This window comes from Thamnophis elegans, chromosome 8 (assembly GCF_009769535.1).
Source record: "Thamnophis elegans isolate rThaEle1 chromosome 8, rThaEle1.pri, whole genome shotgun sequence".
NCBI lineage: Eukaryota > Metazoa > Chordata > Lepidosauria > Squamata > Colubridae > Thamnophis > Thamnophis elegans.
The window spans coordinates 39,453,533-39,481,313 of record NC_045548.1 but is presented as its reverse complement, the minus strand read 5'-3'; the positions used below and the strand labels follow the sequence as shown (position 1 = coordinate 39,481,313).

The following is a 27,781-nucleotide window of genomic DNA, read 5'->3' as shown; positions in this document are numbered from 1 at the left end:
ATTAAACAGAATACATTAACTACATCTATTGTTATATATATAGTTGAGATGGTAGCCCTGCCTCTTTTTTCACATGATCCATGTGAAAAAAGGAATGACTTCCATTGCATGGTTGTGGCCTTGACGTTTTTGTTCCCAACCATCTTTGTGAACGTCCAGAAGGAAGCACTGAGCACTGAAGCAGATAATAAGTCAAAAAAGTGGATTGATTAAGAAGTCTTTAAGAAGATGTTGGATAGCCATTTGTCTGAAACAGTATAGGGTTTCCTGCCTAGGCAGGGGGTTGGACTAGAAGACCTCCAAGGTCCCTTCCAACTCTGCTATTGTATTATTGTACTGTATGATTAAACAAATGCGAGCTTAAACAGTGTTAGTCATTGTAGTGCTATTAAGAGAAGTAGAAAACAACAATATATTACCTTCTTGAATATCCTTATCAACAGAGACTGCAATAGCAAACTAGAAACACAAGTTTATCGAAAAGTCACCCACCCCAACCAAGAGCTGCACTAGCAAAGTAACAACCCACAATCCCACAAGAGAAGCTGTAGAAGAACACTATTTAGATGAGTACAAACACAGTGCAGCAACTCTGAATATCTGAAAGAAGAAAGAAATAATCTATACAAATCTTCCAACACAATGGATATCCATGCAATTTTATCAAAAAGTGCCTGACCACTGAACTCAATAAAGGACAACCAACACAAGCTGTGAAAAGGATAACACTGCCACACATCTAAAACATTTCAGAAACCACCAACAAACTATTGCAAGCACATGACATCAACATACTACAAATACCAATTAAAGCCCTCCAAAACATTCTAAGTAAATCAAAAGACACAGCAACTGTAAAAAACAAAACAAAACAGGAGTTATCTACAACATACAGTGTAAGAATTACACTGGAATTAAGACAGGACAAACAAGTGGAAGACTAGCAGAGCACATCCATGAAACCAATTAGTAGTCATGATTACTTAATTTCACAACACATGAACAGACTTAAACATAGTTTCAACTTGGAAATTGTGACCCTTCTAGACCATGGCAAGACTAGGAAATTCTTGGAAGCCTGACAGTCTGACAAATTGGTCTTCTAAAGAAACATAGACACAAACAACATATTATGCAAAAGAAACAATCAAATATTAACTAGTCAAAAAGAGAACAAAAAAGGCCCAAATATGTTCTCATGAACTAGCAACAGCCAGATGAACAGAGATTAACACCAACATTAACATTAGACACAACAATCAAGAAGCAAACAATATGCTAATCAAGATATGCCTAAACAGGCCAACTAAGGAATCACTAAGACAACTCCCACCAACACTGATAGAGCAAGCCACTAGAACAGTGTGTCTTAACCTTCCTAATGCCGCAACCCTTTAATACAGTTCCTCATGTTGTGGTGAACCCCAATCATAAAATTATTTATGTTTTCCATATTTTTTAGAAAATATGTGTTTTCCAATGGTCTTAGGCGACCTCTGTGAAAGGGTCGTTTGACCCCCCAAAGGGGTCCCTACCCAAAGGTTGAGAACCACTGCACTAGAACATAAAATAGGGAACAAACTGCATTCCTCACTAACACTGATGATGTTTCCCAGTTTGAGTAATGAAACATCTGCAAGAAAACAACCAAACTGAGAGAGCACCAATGACCCCTCAGAAGCAATAAGTCAGAAGTGGTTGGCAATTTATTTTTATTTATTAATTTTTATGCTGCTCATCTCCCCTACAAGGTGACTCTGGATGGCATGATTTGATTTGTAGCCAAATGATGTAACATCAAATAATATTGAATTCCCAAATGAACATTTTAAAAGGTTTTTAAAGGAAACATTTAATTTAATTTAAACTTAGAAAAAAAAGAACAGTTTGATAGTGGATACAGCTGATCACTGCACTTATTTTAGCAGAGCCTAGATAGCCATATAGCTGAGGTGCTATACCATAATTTGGATTTCTGCATTGAGCAGGGGACTGATTTCACCTAAATGATGCCTTTCAACTCTGTGATCTTATGTATATAACTTTGGAGAATTTTTCAGAAAAGATTCATGATTTCAAGTAAGAACGCCATTCAGAATTACAGATAGGTAACTAAATAAATTCAATTAAAAAAAAATCCTACTAAAAATGGAAGTAATTGTCCCTCCAATTCTAAATGACTAATAAAATTACCACCATTACTATTTCTTTAAGTTTCACACAGCAGGTTGTAGGGGAATGTTGAAAATCTTCCAATTTGGTGAGGATTGACAGACTTTGAATTAATATTGTAACTTTTACAGTACTGAGTGGTCTTATCAGGAAGCATAAGACTGCAGCCTTAATCATTCCATATATACAAATAGCATTTCTATAGTGAGTCAAGTTTGAAATACAGAATATATTAGATTGGGGGTTATTCAAACTCTGCCTTGAGGAATCTTTGAGGTTTTGTGGCATTCTGTGAAAAAGAGGTACAACCCCACCCCCCTTTAAATGAGCCAACTTTCTACAATTCGAACTTCGAACTACAATTCGATTTCAGAATTTTGCTTTTAAAAAATTCTACAGCTGGCAAGTTCTGCTGCCTGAAAAAGTTTGAAATTTCTCTAGAACTGGGATGGCGAACCTATGGCACGAATGCCAGAGGTGGCACATGGAGCCATTTGTCAGGGCACATGAGGCGTTGCCATGTCAGCTGGCCAGCACGCATAGGTGTGCTGGCCAGCTCAGTTCAGCCTTTTTTAAAGACATTTTTTGCCCTCTCTAGGCTCCAGAAGCTTTATAGGAGCCTGGAGAGGGTGAAAAGAGCCCCCCGCCCCCCATAGGCTTCAGGAACTTCCCTGAAGCCTCCGGACCACAAAAAAAATGGCAGTATGGGCAAACCGGAAGTTTTGGGAACAGATTTCTGGTTTGCTCGTAGGGTCAGTTTAAGCCCTCCGGAGGTTTCAGGGACCTGAAGCCACTGGATGACTAAAAAGGACCCTATGAGCAAACTGGAAGTCACTTCCTGTTTGCTCGTAGAGTCAGTTTAAGCCCTCCAGAGGCTTCAGGGACCTTCAGGAGGCTTCCTTGAAGCTTCCGGAGGACTAAAAACCACCCTATAAGCAAACCGGAAGTCCCGGTTTGCTCATAGGGTCCTTTTTAGTCCTCCGGAGGCTTCAGGGAAACCTCCTGAAGGTCCCTGAAGCCTCTGGAGAGCTTAAACCGACCCTATGAGCAAACTGGAAGTAATCCAGTTTGCTTGTAGGGTCGTTTTTTGCCCTTCCGAGCCTCTGGAGCCTGGGAAGGGCGAAAAAAGCATGGAAAAATGAGGAGAGCAGGTTGCATTATGGGTGAGCACACCTGCGCACCCCCTGAGCTCCCCCCTTATGGCACACAAGCCAAAAAAGGTTCACCATTGCTGCTCTAGAAGATGAAAGATGTCCCACTTTTCAAATCAAGATTCACAACTTTCTTCTGAATGATTTGCTGGGAATATTACTAAAGTGGGTAAGGGAAAGAAAAGTAATCGATGGGAATGAGATGAAAACATTAGAAGTCAATTGAATATATCAGGTATCTTACCATTTTCCTTTAGTTGCTCCATTTTCATATCAAATTATATATATCAGGCAGAAAAATCTACTTTGTCTTTTAGTTAAGTGTAAAATAAGCAGCACATAAGAATAAAATATATACTCTACGAAGATAATAAGAAAGGAGCAATATTTGAATTGCTTGGCATAAAAGAAAAAATGCTGATTTCATGCCTTCAACATTCTGATACTTATGCAAGTTACCGAAGTATGCCATTTGCTACATTATATTCATATATTTATAAAAAGATAAGGGATAAATACTAATAACTGATTACAGATAAAGGAGAGATTGTCTGATTTGCTTTCTCTATCAAATAATACATTAAGCAATTTAGCTAAACAATAAACAGGCACTCTTTGTGCCATCTTTGAAGAACAGAGAATAAAAATCTGTATAGTTAGGATTTAGAAATAACATAAAACAAACTGCAATTCAGGTAAGTGACTTTTTTCTTGTTGCCTAGTTACCAGAAAAATTCACTATATTTTTAGCTCAACAGAAGTTATTGTTTATACAAACATTTATGGAACTATTTTTTTTCCCCTGAAATGTTTGCTTATCAGTTTTAACCATATATAAAAGTGTGGGGGAGCATAAGTTTTCTTATGAACATTCATTTGTTTTCCTATTAGGGATATGTAACATTTTGTTCCAAACATGGATAGCCATAAAAATATTTTATTAGATACCCAACTTTCACGAGCATATCAAGTTTACTATTGTAAAATTTAATCTACATTGATTTTATTATAAAGTTGCAATTTTAAAGCTTAGTTTTTTCAAATATGTTGGAGTTTGATGATTTTTAAAATAAATTGGGCATGGAATATATTCTGAAACAAAGAATAATATAACATTTGACTATCTAGAAAACAAACAGCAAAATGTCGAACTAAATTACCATATATACTCATGTGTAAGCTATCCAGGGATAAATTGACCTATGAATTTTTAAACTAAATACTATAGGTTTGTTTGAAATGGTATAAGGTTTCCTGCAGAGTGTTGACTAAAAGACCTTCAAGGTCTCTTCCAATTCTGTTCTGTTATTCCTTGGATTTTTTTTATCTAAGAAAAATGGATGTCTTTGATGGTTAATTTACCATATGGAATCCTAAGTAAAATAAAAAAACATGCTTCATATGTAGCTGAGATGTTGCTTAAGCATGTACAATCAAGATAATATTAATAGAGAAACAAAAGATCAGTTCCTAATTGAAAAGATGATTGTGGCAAATTGCAAGAGAAAGAAAACTAGCCTGAATGTACTTGGGTTGATTGCAAGAACACATTCAACTCCCTGTTACATGATTGGATAATCAAGTGCCTAGAAATAACAGGAATCAGTAGAAACATCAGCTTTGTGCAAAGTTCAATAACACAATGGAGGACATGGTTGCTGGTCAGTAGTGATAAACTGGGGGAATAGAATAACTAATAAGAGTGGAATTTTCTTGGAAATTCATTATTATCACTGCTGTTTTTCATTACACTGATTTCTCTGCAAACAATACTAAACAGTCAGGCCATGGTTATCAAACATAAAAAACATCTTCAAGGCTATCCCACCTCCTTTTCATGCAAGATCTGATGCTGTATGGAAAAACACATTTGAAATAGAATCGCTGCTCAACACTGCCCAAGTATGCACCCAAAATATTGCAACAGAGTTTGAATTAGACAAACGTGCCACCCTCATGACCCTCAGGAAAAATAGTGAAAAGAGCCCTATGGAAATAACATTGAGGGTCTAGATCAGGGGTGTCAAACTCAAGGCCTGGGGGCCACATCCGGCCCAAAGGGTGCTTCGATCTGGCCTGTTGGGCATGCTCTGGACTGGCCCCCGATGTCTCTGCCAGTGAAAACTGAGCTCAGGAGGACTGCGGGCAGCCCTCTCAAGCTCTGTTTTTGCTGGCAAAGGATTGCAGGAGGCCGTCGCAGCTGAAAACGGAGCTCAAGAGCCCATTTTGTCTGGCAGAGCTCTTGGGCCACTACAGGTGCTCCCATCACAAGTAACATCAAGCTGGCCAATTCCCACCCTGGACATGCCCACCTCAGCCCTCCAAGGTCAAATACAATCCTGATGCAGCCCTCAATGAAATCAAGTTTGACATCCCTAGTCTAAATGAAGACAATTCCTACAAATACCTAGGCATTCTTTATGCTGACAACTTCACCATTTGAAGTCAAGAAGAAAATTAGAAGTGAATATATCATAAGAGTGAAGAAGGTCTTAAAGGCCAAACTCAGTGGAAGAAATAGCAACGAATGGGCAATTTCAGTATTACATATACAGCTGGAATAGTGGACCGGAACTGAAACTGAACTAAAAGACTTGAATAGAAAGATCACAAAAATAATGAAATGAATCATGTCCTTCATCCATGTAGTGATGTTGATAGACTACTATCAAGAGCCTGAAATATTGCAAGTACATCAGATGGGTAAAGAAGAAAAAGGCCATTGAAAAAAGTCAGTAAGAAGATGCAGTGAAACTAATACACCATGAAGGCTTACTGAATACCAACAAGACAAAACTGACCTATAAATAAAAATCAAATAAAGAACAGAAAAGAGACATGGCAAGGCAAAGAATTACATGGCCAGTACACAGTAAATTTCCTTGCAAATGTTTTGTAGTATCTTCTCAAAAATTAATCCAACAAACCTTTTCTTATATCTTTCTAATTTATTTTACTTTTCCATAAAAGTAATCAAGTCTGGGAAAAATAGATAAATATTGCATGAATGAATATTATAATAAAAGGAAGTAAAATCCAGTAGCCTAGGGTTCTGTGTATTTATACTTTCCTCAGAGAATAATAGGAGTCAGTAATCCAAGCAGGAAATTACCTGGAGATTGAGAATCACTGTGATCATCTATATAATCAGCCTACATGTGTTTGTTTATTTTTAATAATTCATATTATACCTTCTGTCATGAAGAACAGTATGGTGCCAGAGATTATTTCACATCAAGTCTTGTATAAAATATACATCTTCCGTAACAGACTAGTTTCAAAGAATCCCACCTAACAAGTTCAGATGAGTGGGTTGTTGAACAGCAAATCCTCCTTCTAGGGAATTTACATTTATTGTGTTCACTCAGGAGGCTGTTCCTATTAAGAGAACGTTCAAACACATCTGAGTACTATTTAGTGAAAGATTTGTCTGCTAGGCAGAGGGTTTAATACTTAGCTCTTAAAAGTCTGGATTTACAAGCAAATATCTTCTCCTCCCCCTTGAGAAAGACTTGCATTTTAAGAACTACATGGCAGAGAGATCTGGCCTTAAATTTAACTTACAGGGCAGAATTTGGCCACCTGAATTTGTGTATTTAATTGTTAGTATTATATTTTAGCTTAGTTTAACCTACTTTCTAAAAAGATAATGTTCACCAATTTATTTACAAGTAAGACAAGAAAGCACAATGTTAAAAATAAATCAAATAATTTACTAAATCAAATACATGTTTATTCAGAAGATGTACAATAGTCTCCCCAAACATTTGCATTTAATTTGCAATAACCACTACTTTAGCTTTTTATAGGGCCCTTTGGAAATAGTCTAGGCCAGGTTTCAGCAACTCGTGGCTCTGGAGCCACATGTGGCTCTTTCATCCCTCTGCTGCTGCTCCCTGTCGCTGGTCGGGTCCACAATTGATAGAGCTTTCAGTTAGGACAGGTAGAAGAAAAAGGACGACACACTAGGAGGAGACTTGTGGAGGAACCAGACTTCTGGTTGGCAGAGGAAAAAGGATGCTACACTAGGAGGAGACTCTATGGGGGAACTGGACTTCCAGTCGGCTCCAAAATTGAATGGGGGTCTTCTGGTTAGGGATCCTTGTGGCTATTTTGAGTGTTTAAGGTTGCTGACCCCTGGTCTAGGCCAGTGGTTCTTAACCTGTCATCCACCGACCATTGGGGAGGGCACAATATTGTCACAAGGGGTCTGCAAAGGCTTGAAGAAGTGTTATGATTTAAATCTTGAGTTAAGTCTTGGTGGTCCATAGCCACAAAAGGTATTTAAAGGGGGTATGTGGTGAAGAAACGATTGAGAACCAATGGTCTAGCAATTTGGTCTGCTAGTTAGAAACTATGAGCTTTTAGTCCCACCTTAAGCAATGAAAGGTGGCAGGGTGACTTTAAGCCAGTCACAAATTCTTAGCCCAGCTCTCTTCAAAGGTCTGTGATACAAGAATGAAAGAGTAGTAGGTACATTTACCATCTTGTGTTATTTATAAAAGTAATAAAGGCATGATAAAAATATATAAAAACAATCATTGTAATGTTTTTCAAATGTACAAAGCCAATCCAATATATATTAGTAAAAGTTACACCAATAAGCATGTTAGACTTTCCAATATTTCTGATAATTCTATGGTAAGACAGGCCTTAATGTCACAAAAGATGGACTTATGTTCAAGAAGGTTTATTTAGGAATTTTGCTTAAGAACTTTGCTGCTTTAGTTTAATTATTTGATTACAATTTTATGTTGCCTCAGTCTAGCACTTCCAGTGCCACCAGAGTGTATTATTTAGTAAGAATTGAAACATCCACAGCACAATTTGAAACAAATAACAAAGACAAGATTCAGACAGTAACATTTTTAAAAGAAAAAGTGATGCAATACTTAATTTAAGAGAAAGCCCTATGAAATAATCCCCTTTTCAATAGTTTCTTGAAAATCAACAAGGAGGGAAGGGAAGAGAGAGTTTGATCTTATAAAAAGGCCATTCCAAAGCACCAATGTTGCCACACCCAAGTATAAACGGTGTCTTCGAGCCATGGCTCCTCTCATTTTTTAGAAGCGTGGGAGTACAAGCAATTGTTCCCTACAAATTCTAATGGGTTGGACCAATTACGATTGGAAGAGACAGTCCTGCAAGTATGCAGGTGCCAAGCCATGAATGTTTTTAAAGGACAATACCATCACCTTAATTTGTACCCAGAAACCAGTAGACTATTAGCGCAGGACTCACAAAATTAATTTTATGTGCTGTCATTAATGGCCAGTAGCTCTTAAATATGTTGACTGCTGCATTCTAGATCAGCTGCAGTTTTTTTTAATTGCTCCCCTTTAAGGGAAGTTTTATCACTTGATTGCGGCAATCCATTCTGGTACTTATAAGAACTTGACTTATTATAGCCATTTCATTATATCGTTAAAATTGTGACTGTGCAGCAGATGAAGCTGGGTTACCCCAAATCATGAACTAACTTCTTCATGTGTTTCCATTAGCCAGTGCCTCCACTACTTTTCCAATAGCAACAATATTTACAGAAGGAACCCCTAATCATGAACTAGCAGACGTGGGTTTCGACCGATTCGGACCAATTAAGCCGAGTAGGTAATAACTCAGCCAGAAACATGCCCAAACCGATTCTATCGGTGGCGGCATAGGTCCAGCCATCTTGTTTTTTGCTTCTGCGCATGCACAAAAGCAATTTTTGTACTTCTGTGCATGCATGCATAGCATGCATCAAGCGTGCCTGAGGCGCCTGAAGCATGCATGCACCCAAAGCGTGGACATGAGTGAACTGGCAGTAAAAGAAGTTGGAACCCATCCCTGCTTCATAGGTATTTCCTGTCCTGAGATAGGCATTGGCATTGAGAGAGAACACCTATGTAGAAACAGGAATTCTGTCTTACCCTGTTCTCTTCCATCCAGATCCTGCCATCACTCAGGCGATGGGAATGGACATCAGCAGTACTCTTCAGGTTAGTGATGAAAAAGTGGGTATCACCAGCCTAGTGATGATACTACACCCAATTATTGTATGACCTTACCCAAGGGCTTCATATAGATTGTAAAGAACAAGGGAGAGAGGACTGACTTCTGCAGCACTTCACATATCAGTTCTATCAGATTAATTTATTATCTCCCCCTTACCCACTGACAGAAATTGCCTGCTAAAGAAGGAGCAGAACCACTTCAAACCATGTCTCCAATCTCTAATCCTTGTAGGCAGTTCAATAAAGTAGTTGGTTGACCTAGTACAAAAATGCAAGAGGTCCAAAAGAATGAGGAGGGATACACTATTATCATTAAGGTCCCAAATGACAGAATACCCAATGCCATCTCTGTGCTATACCTGAGTAAAAGGAGTCCAAATAATCCAGTTCAATTAGGGCACTATGAAATTGTTCAACCACCACTGTCACATAAACATAGCTAAAAAGAAGAGACTGGGGATCAAATGAAAATTAGTTGAATCTTTGGATCCAGGTATGACATCTTCAGCAATGGGCACATCAGCCTCCTTTAACATTGCTGGTAACTCTCCTTCTGACAAGAACACATTGCCAATGTTCTTAAACCAAGTGATTATTTGTCAATGTGTGTGGTCAGATCAGGAAATCAACTCTAAGGAAGACTAAAACTTATTTATTGAAGTTGGCTGTAATAACATAATCTTACAAATTTGATTGTGCTGTATGTCCTTCCTCTTCTTAAACTCCAGTGAATCAGGGAGTCATCTGCTGAGCCACTTCTGAGTAAAAGCTGCTTTAAAGAGTTGCAAACAAATGTTACAACTGGATTTTTGGAAAAGAATCTAAAATGCTCTTTGCTTACTTATTTAAGGACAATAATGTAAGGCAGGTAATGTTGAAATAAATGGTTTTGATGCAGCAGCAGTGTTTGACCTCAGTCTGCAATATTGTGTTGTATTGATGCTTAAGAATCTTCTTTTTTCCCATGCAGAATAATTATAATGTAATGCAGAGGACCCAGAATGATCCGCTTACTACCATGATCCTGGGAATATACTGCAAGGAGCCAGAAAGAGAGGGCTATGAAAATATCTACAGACCTGTCGCATCCTGGGCATAAAATGTTTTAACCAAAAAAGATGTTATAGGGCACTGCACATAAGAACAACTAAACTCAAGGACTGTTTCCCCACCATGCTATCACTCTGCTAAACAACTGATTCCCACAATTCTGTCAAACTATCTAGAAAGGCAGTTTTACCATCATGATTCTCATCTTCCCTATTATCTATCTCCTTATCTTCTCATGACTATAACTTTGTTGTTTGTATCTTATGATTATTATTGTTTACTTAGTATCAATATTGCTAGTATCATTTATGTTGATTGCTTATTTAGTATGCATGGCTGTCACTATGTGTTGCATCTAATATTTTATGATGAATGTATTTTTACAGTATGATAATGATCTATCACTATTATGATAGGCTCACCACTATGACACCACTATGGTACCATCTGGTGGTTAGAGTGGAGTACTGCAGGCTTCTTCTGCTGGCTGCTGCAATTTGGTAGTTCAAATCCCACCAGGCTCAAGGTTGACTCAGCCTTCCATCCTTCTGAGGGTGTGTGTGTGTAAAATGGGGGCCCAGATTATTGGGGGCAGTATGCTGACTCTGTAAACTGCTTAGAGAGAGCTGTAAAGCGCTGTAAAGTGGTATATAAGTCTAAATGTTATTGCTATTGTTGTATGAACACTGGGAGTTAATGAACCGGATACAAATTCCTTCTGTGTGTAATCCACACTTGGCTAATAAAGAATTCTATATTTAAGCTAGGAAAATATAAGAATTTTTCTCAATTATATGCATGTTCATTCTTTATTTTACGAGTCTATGTCCATACATTCATACTCTGCTTTTCAGATAAATGTTTGAAGGAAAAATGACTAAGGTAATGTTAGCTCCCATCCTACTCACAAATATTTGTATTTGTGTCCAGAGATATACATGATACTCACTGAATTCAAAATTAGCCATCAGGAACTTTGTTTTCTTAGACTAAAAGGTCAGCATTATTTTATCAGCTTTTAATTTTCTGTGTTTAAAATGTCATCCAACATAGTTAGCCTGGATAACATTTGTGCTTGCAACATTCTCTTTTCTGTTTCTTATTTTTGATAAGGTCTTTTATGCATAAGGAATTCTAATTATGATTAAGTATGGATACAAACTTTTGAAAGACATCCCAGTAAAATGTTTAAACAATTTTTAAAAATGATACATTATAAGTTATTTAAAATTATACTATATATTTTATTTAGTGTATGGATTTACACATCATTTTAAACCACAATACTGAATAAAACACCTTGGGTTCACTTACTTTTCATGTTCTAAATTATATCTTCTAACTTTACCTGGGTTCAACATATTATGACATAGAGTAATGTGCAAACAGTCAGTGCATCAAAATAAAGAGAAAGAAATGGATTCCAACATTTCATCCCAGTGAAAATAGAAGTTTTCTATTTGTATTGTATTATATTCTCCTTTAAGCCGCCTTCAATTTCATAATTCATTGTTATTTATATATTGAGTGCTGCAACATCTATTATCCACATACTATGTTCAAAATCACAATTATACTGATTACAGTCACTGCAAATTACACAACCTACATTCATAAATCCTATAATTTGTTAAGATTAACATGTAGGGTGCAAATATGCATCTAGCAATTGTCTGAAATTTTGCAGTCCCAAATTTCTACATGGTAGACACTGTAAAATTTCATGCTAGTCAAGGATTGTAGTCTTAGAATACATTTAAGAGAAAGCAAGGTAAAATGGTTTAAATTCCTTCTCATACACTTTCACCATTTAACTAGACCATTGATAGGCTACCAATAAAACCAGGCACATCTTCTGCACAATGTATAAAACAGTTAGCATTCTGCTGTGTTAAGCATCTCTTTGGAAAAAAATCAGAAACTATTTAGAAACATATAGTCACAGATTACACTAACTGCCAGACAATGCTTCATTTCCAAAATGGTGTGCAGCAGTGGATTCTGGATTATACCCTTTAGCTTGATCCCCTACATCAGTAATGGTGAACCTTTTCGGCACCAAGTGCCCAAACCAGAACACATATGCATGTGTGCATGCACATGCGTATGCCGGAACACCAGAAAACTGAAGACCAGCTGGCCGGTGTGCATGACTGTGCCGTCCACCTGGTCCTTTGGTTTCTGGCATTTGGGTGCGCACCAAGACCAGCTGGCCAGACAATCATGGTACAGACAATCATGGTACAAATTTTCATCTACACTTAATCATTGCTGCATGGTACAAATATACCATTCTTTAAAACTTTCATGTCCCTTTGTATATCCTTCTCATTTATTGCATAAATCTTAAACATAGCCTTTTAGTTTCTTTTTTAAATTATCTAAGGAAGACGTGATATCATTTGGAAATTTTCTAATCATTTAGCTTGGAATCTGCAGTCATAGGTAAGTTATTGGTAGATTATGGAATGTTCCCTTTATGAAAAATTTCAGTTCACTTGGACAAAACAACTATAGTCCTTGGCTTCTGGGAACATTATTAGTTCCTTCCTGTAAAATCCACCATAAAAAGAAGGCAAAAACAGCTATCTATATGATTTTGCTGTAACATAATATCTAAATACATCCATTGTTATTCTTCTTCTTTGGATGATTTGAAACCAAAGCCACCAATTTGCTTAGTGTTTGGATTAATGCTATTTCTCTTAGGTGAGATGTCAAAATTAGTCTGTATCAATTTTTATAAACCCTTACAATTTGAAGCTATGTAAACTTCAGCTCCCAGAATTCCTCAGCTACAACAGTCTCAAAATTTTAAAAGGCACAGAGTCCTTGCCTACGTCTATCATAGATTCATAGAAAACTAATTTATATTTAGAGTATTGGTTCATGTACTTTAATAAAATTACTTACATCCGTGAGCCATTTATTATCAAGAAAAAAGCTGTATCAGTATTATTACAGAGTAATATAACAGAGACAAACCATGATTGTGTAAATGAGATGCACCTTAGGCATATAAAGAATGAGAGTGCCTTTGTTTCCCAGATTCAAAATGGAAGTCATGGCAGCATGATTAAAACTTCATCCTTTTATATGTATGGCTGAGTCAGTGCACATGCAATAGTGGCAAGACTTTTATTATCCCGGCATATCTTTCATCTTCACTTTTTAAATATTTCTACCTCTTGTGGGTATATTATGCAGAACCACCCATTCATAAAGGGCAGAGGTATAAGTTGTGGTTTCTAACCAGATGTATCTAGAGAAGGCTGCATGTTTTAGTTTAGGAATGGTGATCTATAGCTCTTGAATCATACATTAAAAATAAAAATAAAATTTCAACAAGCTTTTCCAAACATATTGTCCAAAATTGATGGAGATAAGCTAATAAATATTAAGAAATAATAAGTTAGTAAAAGTCATAAAGCAAAAGCTCAAGGAAAACTAAATGAAACATGTATTGAAGGCATTCCATATACAGATTTATACAGAAAACAGGCTTAAAGTGTAATAATTTTATCTTATCCATGGAAGATTTATGTTAATATCTATTTATAGCTCTTGCCTCTGAGGCCTTGGGATATGTGAAGAGAGTGAGCATGTTACACAACTAGGAAAATGTGTCAGTTGACTAAGCCAATTAAATTTATGGGACTTGTATTGTTGAAGCTAAAGTAATTTGTATCATTCAGTTGTATCACTCCAAATTATCAACTGAGAGTTTAATTTACTACCTTCAATGATAACTACAAAATTGCGGTGGGGTGGGGGACCTATGAAACAAGATTACTCTAGATTGCCACAATATTTTTCTGGCCATTTAGGTGATGAGTGAAAACTGGTTAGCAGATCTAGGTGGATTTGAGTGTCACCCCAACCTTATTTGCAGTGATACCATCCAAATCGTGCCATTGTTTGAAGTATGATATGCACTACCATTATTTTATCATACGTGAAAGTTGTCCAGTGAGCTTGAGAAATGGCTGTGGAATTTTAATATATTAATATATTGAATATAAATATATAAATCTGAAATTGTTACCTTTTACAGCAGTCTACTGATGTTCTACCTTGGGAGCATCAAACTTAAGGCTCGGGAACCAGATCTTGCCCATAGGTGCAAAGATCTGGTCCATGGAACTGCCCTGGAACAGCAAAGGACTGGCAAAGTGCCTCTGCCAGAAAAAATAGAATTCACAAGGGCCGCATCTCCATTTTCGCTGGCAGAGGGTTGCAGGAGGCCATCACAGCAGAAAACAAAGTCCGGGAGCCTGTTTCCTGTGCCAGAGTGCTCGAGCCAGCACAGGCACCTCCAACACAAGTGATGTTGAGCTGGCCACACCCACCTTGGCCCTGGACACTCCAGCTGCCCTGACATCAAATACAACCCTGGTGCAATAAAATTGAGTTTGACACCCCTGTTCTATTTCAATAATGCTATTGTCCACAATATAGTTGATGCTTAAAACAACTTTGCCAATCCAGTCCAAGTGCTGAAGCCTCCTTGCATAGTACTATGGCTGGAAGAGATATGAAAATAGGAATCTCTATGGGCTGTTCCCTGCTCTGGAATAATTTAGCTTCCAATCTCATGAAACTTCAAAAATAAATAAATAAATAAAATATGCAAACAAACAAACAGAAGATTGGTTATTGAATCAATCATCTTGGAAGCCAACATTTTTGTAAATTTCTTTTATGCAAGGTAGCAAGGGTCAATATCCTGTGACTTTGAATGTGAATATAAATTACTATATCTGAGCTGCAAAAAATGGAAGCAAGTATATATATCAGTTGTGGGATACGACCGCTATGCCCCGGTATGGGCGTACTGGTGCCTGCTGAGAGCACCAGGTACCATTCCGGTACAGTGCTCCGGAGGGCCTGCTTGCCTGCCCTCCTTACTGGTATTTGAGCTGATCAGGGCTTCCACGCACGGAGCGGACGGCGCTTGCACCACGCTCTGCCAAGCAGCTGGAGCATCGCGGGCAGTAAGTATGTATGCACGTACTGTACATGTGCTGCATGTGTGCATGTGGTGGACGCCTGGCCCCATTGCACCATACCAGTTGCACCGGGATCCGGAACCCACCAGTGATATGTATCTATTTTCTTGCAGAAATTATTTTTTTAAATATTTCTTTGCAACAAACTAGGATTATTTTCCATGTAATTTCAAATACATTTATATGTTGTAACTACATTGTCTTATAAGGAATTTCAGGATTTTCATTTCATCAATTACAATTGCTTGCTAGAAAGTGTTTAATTTTTCTTTTAACATTATTACTGTATGTTTATTCAAACAGTATTTTAGTAATGACTTAGATGTGGAATGTTTATCAAACTAATATTTCAAAAGGAGATCCTTGTTATTCCAAATATCAATTCTAATGCCTTCACTTAAATTCATTATTTAGTGAAATGAGATATTTCATAACATTACTTTTTTGACTATTTTAAGTTTGTGATCGTTAAAGTTAGAAAAACAAGGGGCAGAAGTTTGTGTCCCAAAGTCAGCAAATTGTGAATATTTATGATCAGGACAGACACCAAAATCTGTAACACAGACTTTAAAAGCAGCATTGTCTTTTCTCTTGAAAAGTGAAGATTCTCTTCCTTTCTTGAAAACTAGAGCTCATCCTCATGTTTAACCCACAAAAACAATCTTATGAAATATACCTCAATGGAAGAGAATGATCAGCCCCGATTCATCCCGAGAATACTGCAGTTCAATAGGGATGTGAACTGAGTCTTCCCCATCAAGGTACAACAATTGAAACATTATGCTGTAATGTAGCAACCCATGTAAGTCATTGTAAAATTAGTACTGCCTATGTGTGCGAGAAAGACGACAGAAATAAAAACATTTGAACTTTTTCTCTGTGTTTAGATCAATATGGGCTTTGTGCAAATATATTTTTGTCTGTTATATTTTAATAGAGGGAAAGCATGGTTTACTTAGCCACTGGTGGTTCAGTGGCTAAGATGCTGAGCTTGTCGATCAGAAGGTCGGCAGTTCAGCAGTTCAAATCCCTAGCGCCACCTAACGGAGTGAGCTACCATTACTGGTCCCGGCTTCTGCCAACCAAACAGTTCAAAAGCATGTAAAAAATGCAAATAGAAAAATAGGAACCACTTCGATCGGAAGGTAACAGCGCTCCATGCACCTTTGGCGTTTAGTCATGCCAGCCACATGACTACGGAGATGTCTTTGGACAGCGCTGGATCCTCGGCTTTGAAATGGAGATGAGCACTGCCCCTAGATCCAGAAATGACTAGCATGCAGGTGCGGGGGAACCTTTACCTTTACCTTATGCTTTACTATCAAAGTTGGATGAACATTCCTAGGATTTTGCTATGTACAGTGATCACTAACACTTTCCCTTGGCAATGCTATCTTTTTTAGGATAGACAGCTCAGAGAGAAGGTCGGGTATCAGTCCATTCCTAGCCAGATCACCAAATTTCTCCTAGAAAATTAAGAGTCTTTGGCAGTGACATACAGCTCATGCAATCACAATTCAGTAATTACATAGCTAGCTTTAAAAGTCATATGTTCTTGAGGCTTTCAATGATGACCAGGCAGGCAGCAAAAGTGCGCAGTGAAAGTAGATGATGAGTGGGCATGATGCCTAATGGAAATTTCAAAAATACTGGAAAAGGAGCAATAGTTGCCAGATTATAAATAGGTGAAAGGAAATCCCAAGCCATGCTTTTTATAATCTGAAAGCTCACCTGAAAATTGTTCTTCAATTGTCAGTGACATAAAGAAAGAGAAACAAATATTTTTCCCTAATATTTACGGTATATGACCTGTTTCCATTTTTAATTTAAAAATATACTTAAAAAACTAAATTCGTCATTGTTCCACATAGCTTTTTTCCAATCAGCCAAAAACACTTACATAGATATTTTTAATCTGTTTTGCAAATTTCATATCTGCAATTTGCATTGTTCAAATTTACCCTTTAATCCATGGACATTTTTGCATCTGTGAATAGATAAATGAGAAAGGTATTTCAGCAAGTTATATAATACTTAGGGTTTCTCTCATTAAGCTTCTTTTTCAGTTTGTATTTCTTTTTACAAAAACCACTTAAAATAAATGCTCTTATGTCCAAAAGTCACAATCAAGTACTTGTGTGAATAATGAGAAGATACTTAAAACCTTCTTACTGTTGTAAAAGAATCAGCACCTGCAACAAAATAGATGTTTTGTGGAAAAACTGAGAAGAATGTCATAAATATCTTCCAAAATTCATATGGGAAGATATCTTAAATGACAAATGAAATTAATTCAGCTGAACAAAGAATGTCTTGTACCAGGTGCTCTGGACAGGAATAACTGACAAAAAAATAAGAGTAACATTTCAAGCTGAAAAACCAAGATACAACAATGACATTCTTGGAACAGGCATGCTTCATTTTCTTGGTACAATTTAGTTAGTTTTAAAAGCCTCTGTGTTTTTTGAGATGAAATGAAAACTAGCATGTATATGACTACATGTGTGTATGTATGTATGTATGTATGTATGTATGTATGTATGTATGTATGTATGTATGTATATATATATATATATATATATATATATATATATATATATATATATATATATATATATATATATATATATATATATATATATAATGTTCACTATTGCTTGACGTTATGCATATTCAAGAGGAAAATTGTGGTAGAATGTTCACAGGAAAGCCGACACTTATTAAGGTGAGATTAGTTACATTAATTTTAATAACCTTTCATTAACAGAATTTTAAACAATTCTGGACAAGAACAACAAAGAGGATAAAAGGTATAGCTATTTTATGGTTGAATGATTTAGTTACATAAAAAACTAAGACACTAGTAGGCAACTGAAATAGCTTCAGAGCACAAACCATAATTGGTGCCAATAAGACAGGATCTGTTGTTTTTTGACTGACCTATTTTCAGAGAAAGAAAAAAGCTCCCAACACAGTTGTGGTAGGTGTAATCATCATCACAGCTTCTGCAAGTTCAGTTTTTAGTTTAAATTATATGCAGTGATGAAATAATTATTATTTTTAAAATAAAGGCATAATGAACTACCTTACACTTTCCAACTGAATTAGAAAAGACAAGTACTCAGCACATTTATTGTAGGTGATGAGGTATTTTCACATTCATTTCTCTAGTGTGATGCTTCTTTGCCACCCTAGGAATACTGTAGTATCTGCATTAAATTATGTTGCATGGCTTAATGCATATCCTTTGATAAAGCAGATTGAGTTACAACTTATTTGTTTTACATAGAGTAATATTATATTATATATTATATATTATATTATACATAGAATAAAACTGAAGATTTTATATGTATATCTAAATTTTCAGGATTAGTTTCCGTATTAGATGACTGGGAACTTTTGTTTGAAAACTAAATAAATTGAAATTTAAAAATATGTTGCTCCCATCATGGTGAACTGAATGGATAAGACAGTCATGGCTAACCTTTTCTGGACTGAGTGCCAAAAGGGCGCAAACGAATGCACATTCACATTCACACCCAATCCCCCAAAATGCAATGCACGCATGTGTCATCCCCCCCCCCCACATCTTATTTTTGGACAGCATGGTGGCTCAGTGTTTAAGACGCTGGGCTTGTTGGTTGGAAACCTGAAAGTCCAGGTTCCCATACTTCTCTCAGCTCCTGCCAACCTAGTCATTCAAAAGCAAGAAGCAAGAAGAGAACCAAAGAGACCAAAAGAGCAGCTGGCAGGAGGCACATGCGCATGCGCAGCAGAGCTGAAGTGGGGCGATCGCTTGCATGCCATCAGAGAGGGCTCTGCGTACCACCTCTGGCATGTGTGTAATAGGTTCACCATCACAGGGATAGGAGATTCTTTTTCTCCTGCTATGAACAGCTGGTTTTGCTACCAAAGCTGGTTATTTGATGGCTTTGCTTCCTGGGAAGGACCTGAGATGAACTTCAGATGATGATGCACATATGGAAAAGAGAGAGGCTGGATTCATAGAATTCTCCATAAGAACTGATCAGAACCTCTTGTCTCTTGACACCTTTTCCTTTCAACTATTCGTCTTTCTTAAGCATTCCTGGGTTTTAATTGCAAATCTCTTGATTTATGGCTAGTTGATTTCTGACCAATTTTATCACCTCTTGCTGGATTTTTACAACTCTTTTTGCTGCTCTTTCATTATTTACCAGTACATTCAAAATCAGTATTTTAACCATAAAGAAGTTGTGGTGGGTTTACACAGGATTATACAATAACTCTTTTTCTAGCTTTTTACTTTTTGTTTTTAAAAAAAGCCTCCTGATATTTATCTCTTAATTTTTGATAGGAAATGTCTCCCTTTTTTAATGCTTTCCTTGTGGAAGCGGTTACTTACTGCTTTTCTTGTCCTTGAAGAGAGAGCAAAAAATGTTTATCATGCCTTTGAAATGAGATAAACTATTTTAGAAGGCAATGGAAAAAAGAATGCTCTTCAAATTACAGGCTTTATTTGAAAATATAAACAAAAATCTTGATGAGTTACTAATGGTTCTTGTAAACCCAAGAAAGTATCCAAAGCAGGAAATAACAGCTGGCAATTTGAAAAATTTTAATTTGATTAAAATGTGAAAAAGAGTGTTTGGTTTGCCAGAAAAGATTGAAAAGAATACAAATATAAGAAATTCTGAGTAAATAGATATGATGAAGGTTGGACTGGACTTTTTTGGCAAGAGAAATATCATGTTGTCATGGAGGATTATTCAACTTTGGCACTTTGGAAGTTAAACTTTGGAAATGAGATGCAATTGTTGGTAAAGTTATTTGTGATAAATAAGAAACCATTTATTTGTGATAAATAAGAAACCCTAACCATTTGATCTATTCTCCACAGAAGTAATAGCATTAGACAAAGAAAACCTAATTAAACAAATGAGTAAAAAATACACTTCTTCATTTATTTATTGAGGAAAATGATCAAGCATGTCCTTGAAGAAGATGTGGATGTTTCAGTGGATTCAGAATGTTTTTGCATGAATCCTAAAAGGCACTGGGAGGAAGGCCATCATTTAATTTGTTTTGGGCAAGTTATGTTAGTCACTTTTTTTTCTTATGAATTAAATTCAAAGTGTTAATGTTTCAAACTTTAAAGATTACTAGTAGTATGTTTCATCCTCACTCATAAATCTCAGTCATTTGTTGAAATGTAATTAGTACATAGATCTGAATGTTTGTCTCAAATGCAACATGTTGACTTAAAACTTTACAAAGTCAATCTGTTTTTGCTGTGTGCCTCTTTACTAGATCAGAACCAATTTTGATTAAAACTGTATTAATTAATTTATTCATTAATTTATGAATATATATATATATAACTTCAAGCAAGCGGTCAGAGAACTTTTCTAACCCAAATGTAAGAAACATCAACATTCAAAGTAAAATTTAAAGAATTTTAAGCAAACTTCCAGAAGAAGAATAACATTGTCCCTAAAGAAAAAGTAAGGAAATTTGCCAAATACATTTTCTGCTATTTTTTTTTCTTTTAGGTCTGATCCAGAGATTCAATGACTCTTTATTTCTGAGTTAATTTGCCTTATTCTCCCTATTTCAGAATGAATAATTTGTAGAGAATATTTTTCTGAGTAGGCAGTGTTTGTTCACAAAACAAATGCAATGAGATTGTAATTGTTTTTATTTTGAGTATTTGTTTTGTTTATTCTTCCTCTGTATTCATCATAATTATATCTATTCCAGTCTTTATGATAAAAATGATTACTGAAATTTGTTGGAGCAGATGAAAGAATGAAGCAAAATTAATTCTTTAGATCTTTTGATATAAATATCTGGATATATTTAAACTCAAATGAAACACAGAATTTTATTCTTTGGTTTATATTTTATTCTTTGGTTTCAACATCTTTTTCCTTTATTTCCATAATTATTCTTTTCTGACTACACTTGAAAATTACTCAAGAAGATAGCTTAGAAAGACATTAATTTCTTGTAAGGACTCTGCTTGACAGAGTTAATCTGACATCTATTGGGAGACAAATAAGTACCACTTCAGGCCTTTCTGAAAGAATCCTATAAAATTGCAATTAATTTTACAATGAATAATTTAGATGCTGTAAGTAACAGGGAGCAATAACTATAATAGAATGCAAGTAATACTAGAATTTTTAAACACTACAACAATATAAAGCTATGGTAACGTATGTTAAATCTAATACATGCTGAAGCCCTGCTAGGTTTTTTGGGATTAAGACAATTATGGTTAAGGTGACCAGATTTTCAGATTGGTAAAGAGGGACACCTTTGACCGGGGTGGGGGGGGGAGGGCTTGATTAAAAGTTTTATACGGAGCAACAAACATTTTCATACAACGCAAAAATAGTATTGTAATGTTTTTTTTATTTCAACATAACTACAATTTACAAATATAAATTGTAACTGTTGCCAAACATCAACATTTTGATCACGTGACCATGAGGATGCTGCAATGATCGCTAAGTGTGAAAATGGTCGCTAAGTGTGAAAAATGGTCATCAGTCACTTTTTTCAATGCCATTGTAACTTTGGTCACTATACCACCTTTCTTGCCATAGTTCTTAAGTGAATAATTGCAGCTGGTATTTTGTATTTTGGCTAGAATCTTTTTTTAAAGTCTAAGACAATTTAAAAAAAGAATCCACACAGAATAAATTGAAGTAAAACATTTCAAACTATTCCACACAGAATAAATTTAAGTAAAATTATTTTTAAAAATTCTATGCACAATATATTTCAAAGTATAGTGCATAGAATTTTTTAAAATAGTTTCACTTCAATTTATTTTGGATAGAATCTTTTTTTAAATAGTCTAAGACAATTTAAAAAAAGAATCCACACAGAATAAAACTATTTTAAAAAATCCTATGCACAATAAATAAAATATTATTTTAAAGTACATTAAAAAAATAAAAGAAAAAAACCCAGCTCACTTACCAGCAGGCAGGAACTCCAAATCAATACAGAATGATGTAGATGTTAATACAAAGAACTAAGCAAATTAAAATGGTGTAATTAGTCAGGGAAATGTTTTTCAAAGAAACTTTGCCACCATTTTTTCCACACAAGTCGACCTCCAACTTCTGTGTCCTTCCCCTCCGGAAAATCCAGGAAGGAACACTCGCGACTTCTCTAGCCAAGTATTTCCTGGAGCTCTATGGTACTGGGTCATTTTTTCTTATAAAATGAGGTAAAAGGGGCGCGGGGGGTCCATTTTCTTGCTTTAATGTTTTAATATCTTCAATGAAAGTACTGAGACAGAGACAGGGTTTAAAGACAGAGTGTCTTTTGTCTTGCCCCAGTTAGGATTTCTTAAGCAAATCCACTGGGCTTTCAACATGAAGCTAGAAAATCGGGACTTTTTAAAAACGCCCCGGGACACGGGACAAATTGTTATAAATCGTGACTGTCCCACTGAAATCGGGACATCTGGTCACCTTTATTATGGTCCAAGTAATAAATAAAGAAATAGCAAAATAGTATGTGCATATTTAATACAAAAAAGGGGGAAATGAAGGAAAGAAGAAGGAATAGAAAATATATTGAGTAACAGAAGTTTAGTTAAGGTTCAGCATCAGCTCTCTTGGAGGAGTTGTTTACATTTAATCATATGTCAATGAAATTCCTGTTGCCTGGTCAGCTAGCAAGAGACTAAGGTAATTAGCTTCCAACCTGCCTGGGTATTGTACTATACATTATACAGGTGAAACTCGAACAATTAGAATATTGTGCAAAAGTTCATTTATTTCAGTAATGCAACTTAAAAGGTGAAACTAATATATGAGATAGACTCATTACATGCAAAGCAAGATAGTTCAAGCCGTGATTTGTCATAATTGTCATGATTATGGCTTAAGCTCATGAAAACCCCAAATTCACAATCTCAGAAAATTAGAATATTACATGAAATCAATAAAACAAGGATTGTACATAAAACAATATCTGATCTCTGAGAAGTATAAGCATGCATATCTACTCAGTGCTTGGTTTGGGCCACTTTTGCAGTAATTACTGCCTCAATGTGGAGTGGCATGGAAACTATCAGCCTGTGGCACTGCTGAGGTGTTATGGATGACCAGGATGCTTCAATAGCAGCCTTCAGCTCTTCTGCATTGTTCGGTCTCATGTCTCTCATCTTTCTCTTGGCAATGCCCTATAGATTCTCTATGGAGTTCAGGTCAGGAGAGTTTGCTGGTGAATCAAGCACAGTAATCCCCCGGTCATTGAACCAGGTTTTGGTGCTTTTGGCAGTGTGGGCAGGTGCCAAGTCCTGCTGGAAAATGAAGTCAGCATCCCCATAAAGCTTGTCTGCAGAAGGAAGCATGAAGTGTTCCTGGTAGATGGTTGCGTTGAGTCTGGACTTAATGAAGCACAGTGGACCAACACCAGCAGATGACATGGCTCCCCAAAGCAGCACAAACTGTGGAAACTTCACACTGGGCCTCAAGCATCTTGCAGTGTGTGTTTCTCCATTCTTCCTACATACTCTGGGTCCTTGGTTTCCAAATGAGATGCAAAAGTTGCTCTCATCAGACGACTTTGGACCACTGAGCAACAGACCAGGTCTGTTTTTCTTTAGCCTAGGTAGGACGCTTATGATGTTGTTTGTTGTTCAGGAACGGGTTTGACAAGAGGAATATGACATTTGAAGTCCATGTCCAGGATCCGTCTGTGTGTGGTGGCTCTTGATGCACTGACTCCAGCCTCAGTCCACTCCTTGTGAAAGTCCCCAACACTTTTGAATGGCCTTTTCCTGACAATCCTCTCCAGGCTGCAGTCATCCCTGCTGCTTGTGCACCTTTTTCTTCCACACTTTTCCCTTCCACATAACTTTCTATTAATGTGCTTTAATACAGCACTTTGAGAACATCCAACTTCTTTTGCAATTATCTTTTGAGGCTTTTCCTCCACACATTGAGGGTGTCAATGATGGTTTTCTGCACAACTGTCAGATCAGCAGTCTTTCCCATGATTGTGATTCCTACTGAACCAGACTGAGAGACCATTTAAAGGCTCAGGATCCCTTTGCAGGTGTTAAGGCTTAATTAGCTGATTAGAGTGGGAGACTTTTGAGTCTAGAATATTGAACCTTTTCACAATATTCTAATTTTCTGCGATTTGGGGTTTTCATGAGCTGTAAGCCATAATCATCACAAATATGACGAATCATGGCTTGAACTATCTTGCTTTGCATGTAATGAGTCTATCTCATATATTAGTTTCACCTTTTAAGTTGCATTACTGAAATAAATGAACTTTTGCATGATATTCTAATTTTTTGAGTTTCACCTATACATTTCTATTAAAAAGACAATACAGCAACAAATGTTTCAATTTCCTCAACAGCACAAGGCGAGAGCCCAGTTATGTGGGACAAGCACTTTCAGCAAAATTAATGAATGGTGGAGTTTGGCTAAGATCATCTTGCAAGGCCACTTCTCTGGTAGATTGCTTGAAAGTTCATTAGCCTGGAATTAATACATCTTTAACTTAGATTTAACCAGAGTGATCTAGCATCCCAAATTCTTTTCCCTACTTCAGATCTTTGCTTCCAGATTCTTAATAAAGGCACTGTGTTCTGTGAGTCAGATGTTATTAAGTCCAACACCTATTTACTCAATAAAATTCTTCCATTATTCCATTACTTTAGCAACCAAAACAAAAAGAGAAGAGTACTATAATTGATAGCAACGATTGGCTGGCTAACTTTTTCCTAGGCCTCCCTGATGAAAAAGAAATGTCCTATATCACAGCCAGCTAGTGAAAGAACCACACAGGAAAAAGAAGCCAAAGCAGAGTCTTTTTTATTTTGTTGTGCCTAGTTTTGATACTCTTATCATAAGTGGCAACACATATTGATACTGGCTGATTAAATGAAGAAAAGAACTAAAGTAGGCAGACTTGATTCTAGCTGGATCTTGGATAGAAAACTGCTTGGGAGCTTCAGGCTAGATTGAGAGAAGTGGAAAAAATAAACCCTTCTTGAGAAGGCAAATTATGTACTCTTGTCAAGAGAAACTATACAGATATATCCATGTTGTCATAAGGAATCAAGCTCAAAGGAGACATTAGCTTTCCTCTTAATCCAGGAAAAGGCAGCTGCAAATGATCCTCTTCATCTGCCTTCATTTTTCTAATGTGATCCTTCACTATAGTTTCCTGCTCCAGTCTTTACAGGAACTAAGCAAAATGGCACAATATCCAACTTTCATGGAATATGTCTAAAAACATTATGGGTAAATAAAAGATGTTTATAAACATATGCATAGATGTATAGATTGTAAAAAACAGCCGCAGTGGCCTGATTCATATATAACTTTGAATCATAACAGACAATTTAGTATGAGTGCAGTATATGAATCCATTTCACAGACAAGCTATTTCATTGAACCAAAGTTGTACTTAAGTGCCATTCATAATTATATGCTTTAAGTTCAACTACACTGCATTTGCTTTACAATACAGCTACAGATTTATTCAAAACTAGCTGTACCCACGCATTGCTGTGGCCCAGTCTGGGCGTAGTGGGGCGGCAGATGAGTGCTGCTGTTGGTCAGGACTCGGGGCTGCTGGGCCGGGCGAGGCTAGTTGAGGGAGATGGCGCCAGGGCTGTTGGCCTCATGGAAGTTGTTGAGCATCTCTTTGGAGGAGCTGTGCTCGGGCTCCCCCAAGTCAGTGGCCCGGGAGAGTGAGACATCCAGGATCTTGGAGGAGGAGAAGTCCTCGGTGTGCCACCTCGCGGGACAACCAGGGACAGCCTCAGCCCCATTGTACCTCAGGCTGACACCGCCATCGCCGCCCCATCAGAGCCTCCTTGGCGAGGCTGTAGCTGGCTCGCTGTGAGGGGGGGGTGGAGAGCGCGTGCAGCCGGCTGGGCTGAGGAGACGCTCTGCCTCCACCTCCTCTGGAGCTTCGCTGGGCTGGCCAGGGGTAGGCCAGCTTAAGGGCGGGGGGTGGCCAAGGGATGGTGCAGGTGGCGCCCCGCTGCAGACAGCAAAGGCCCGGTGGGAGAAAAGGGGAGAGAGGGGAGGAGGAGACTGAAGGGCTTCGGCTCCCCTTGGCGGAAATGGTCAAATCTTGTCAGAAGAGGGGCGGAAAGGGGAAAGGATGCGGCCGCAGCCTAGCCACACATATAAAGGGACTGTCGGGATGAAGCTGAAGAGATGCCGAACTGTTCCGAATATACTATACTCATTAAATGAACGCTATGGTAAACGACACAGCTCAATTCCAATGTGATGTCATATGAAATAATTAAATAAAAATGAAAAAAAAATCAAAATCTATGAAAATTCAATATAACAATGCAATTGAAAACATTGAAATGGAATCATGAAATATTTACTATAGCGTGTGTTGCTTTTAAGTCCACCAGATGGCACTGGAAACATTGAAATGGAATCATGAAATATTTAGTTGCTTTTACGTCCACTTTTACGTTGCTTTTACGTCCACCAGATGGTGCTGGAAACATTGAAATGGAATCATGAAATATTTAATATAGCATGTGTTGCTTTTACGTCCACCAGATGGCACTGGTTTTACCTGTCACAGGTATGACATCTATATAATATACGTATATAAAAACATTCGCATATTCGAATGCAACCTTGTGTCAAAATTTCAAAGCAATTAGTGAAGAACTTTCAGAGATTAGCGATTTTGAACAAACAACCATTACATTTTTATTTATATAGATATGTACATTGCTTACTGTTCAATCATGAATCTTTAGTTATGTTCAATTTGCATGGAGGGATGCCATGAAAACCAGAAGGCAGGCAGTGAAGATATATTCCTGATGCAGAGAATATATCTGGGGAAGTGAATATGAAGAAGTTGAAACCTGAGAAGTGTAGATTTCCAAAGATAGGAATTAATGCCTTGAAGTTGACTTAAACATAAGCAGTAAGTCAGTGACTGCAATTTAAGGAAGAATAAGGAAGATTTTAATAATTGGATATCATAAGAAACTGAAGATTATGATTAACAAAGAAAAAATATCAATTTACAATTCGAGCATGATTAGACACATTGAAGAAAATTTTTGAAAAATGGATCTAGAAATCAATTTTACTAATTTTAAAGAGATATCTGCCTTCAAATGATATTATGTAAAAAGAACAAGTTTTACCTGACAAAATCAAGGCTGAGTTGAAAGTAGATTTACAAATGATTATCAAATAAAATGGAAAATATTGCTACATTGGAAATAAAAAATAAATTGGCTGATGTTTTAATAACCAAAAGAGATATACAAACAAACTAAAATAGCGACTTGGATAATTTTCCTATATTTGATCTACACAAAATGCTTATTAAATTTTTTGAAGAATCTTGCAAGAAGGACAAAGGAAAAAATGAAGGT

General features: G+C 36.7%; 1 protein-coding gene across 1 annotated transcript in view; it reads right to left on the bottom strand.

Moving 5' to 3' along the window:
• The window catches only part of XKR4 (XK related 4), an 88,943-nt gene that overhangs the window by 23,886 nt on the left and 37,276 nt on the right, over window positions 1-27,781 (bottom strand). The window lies entirely within an intron of this gene.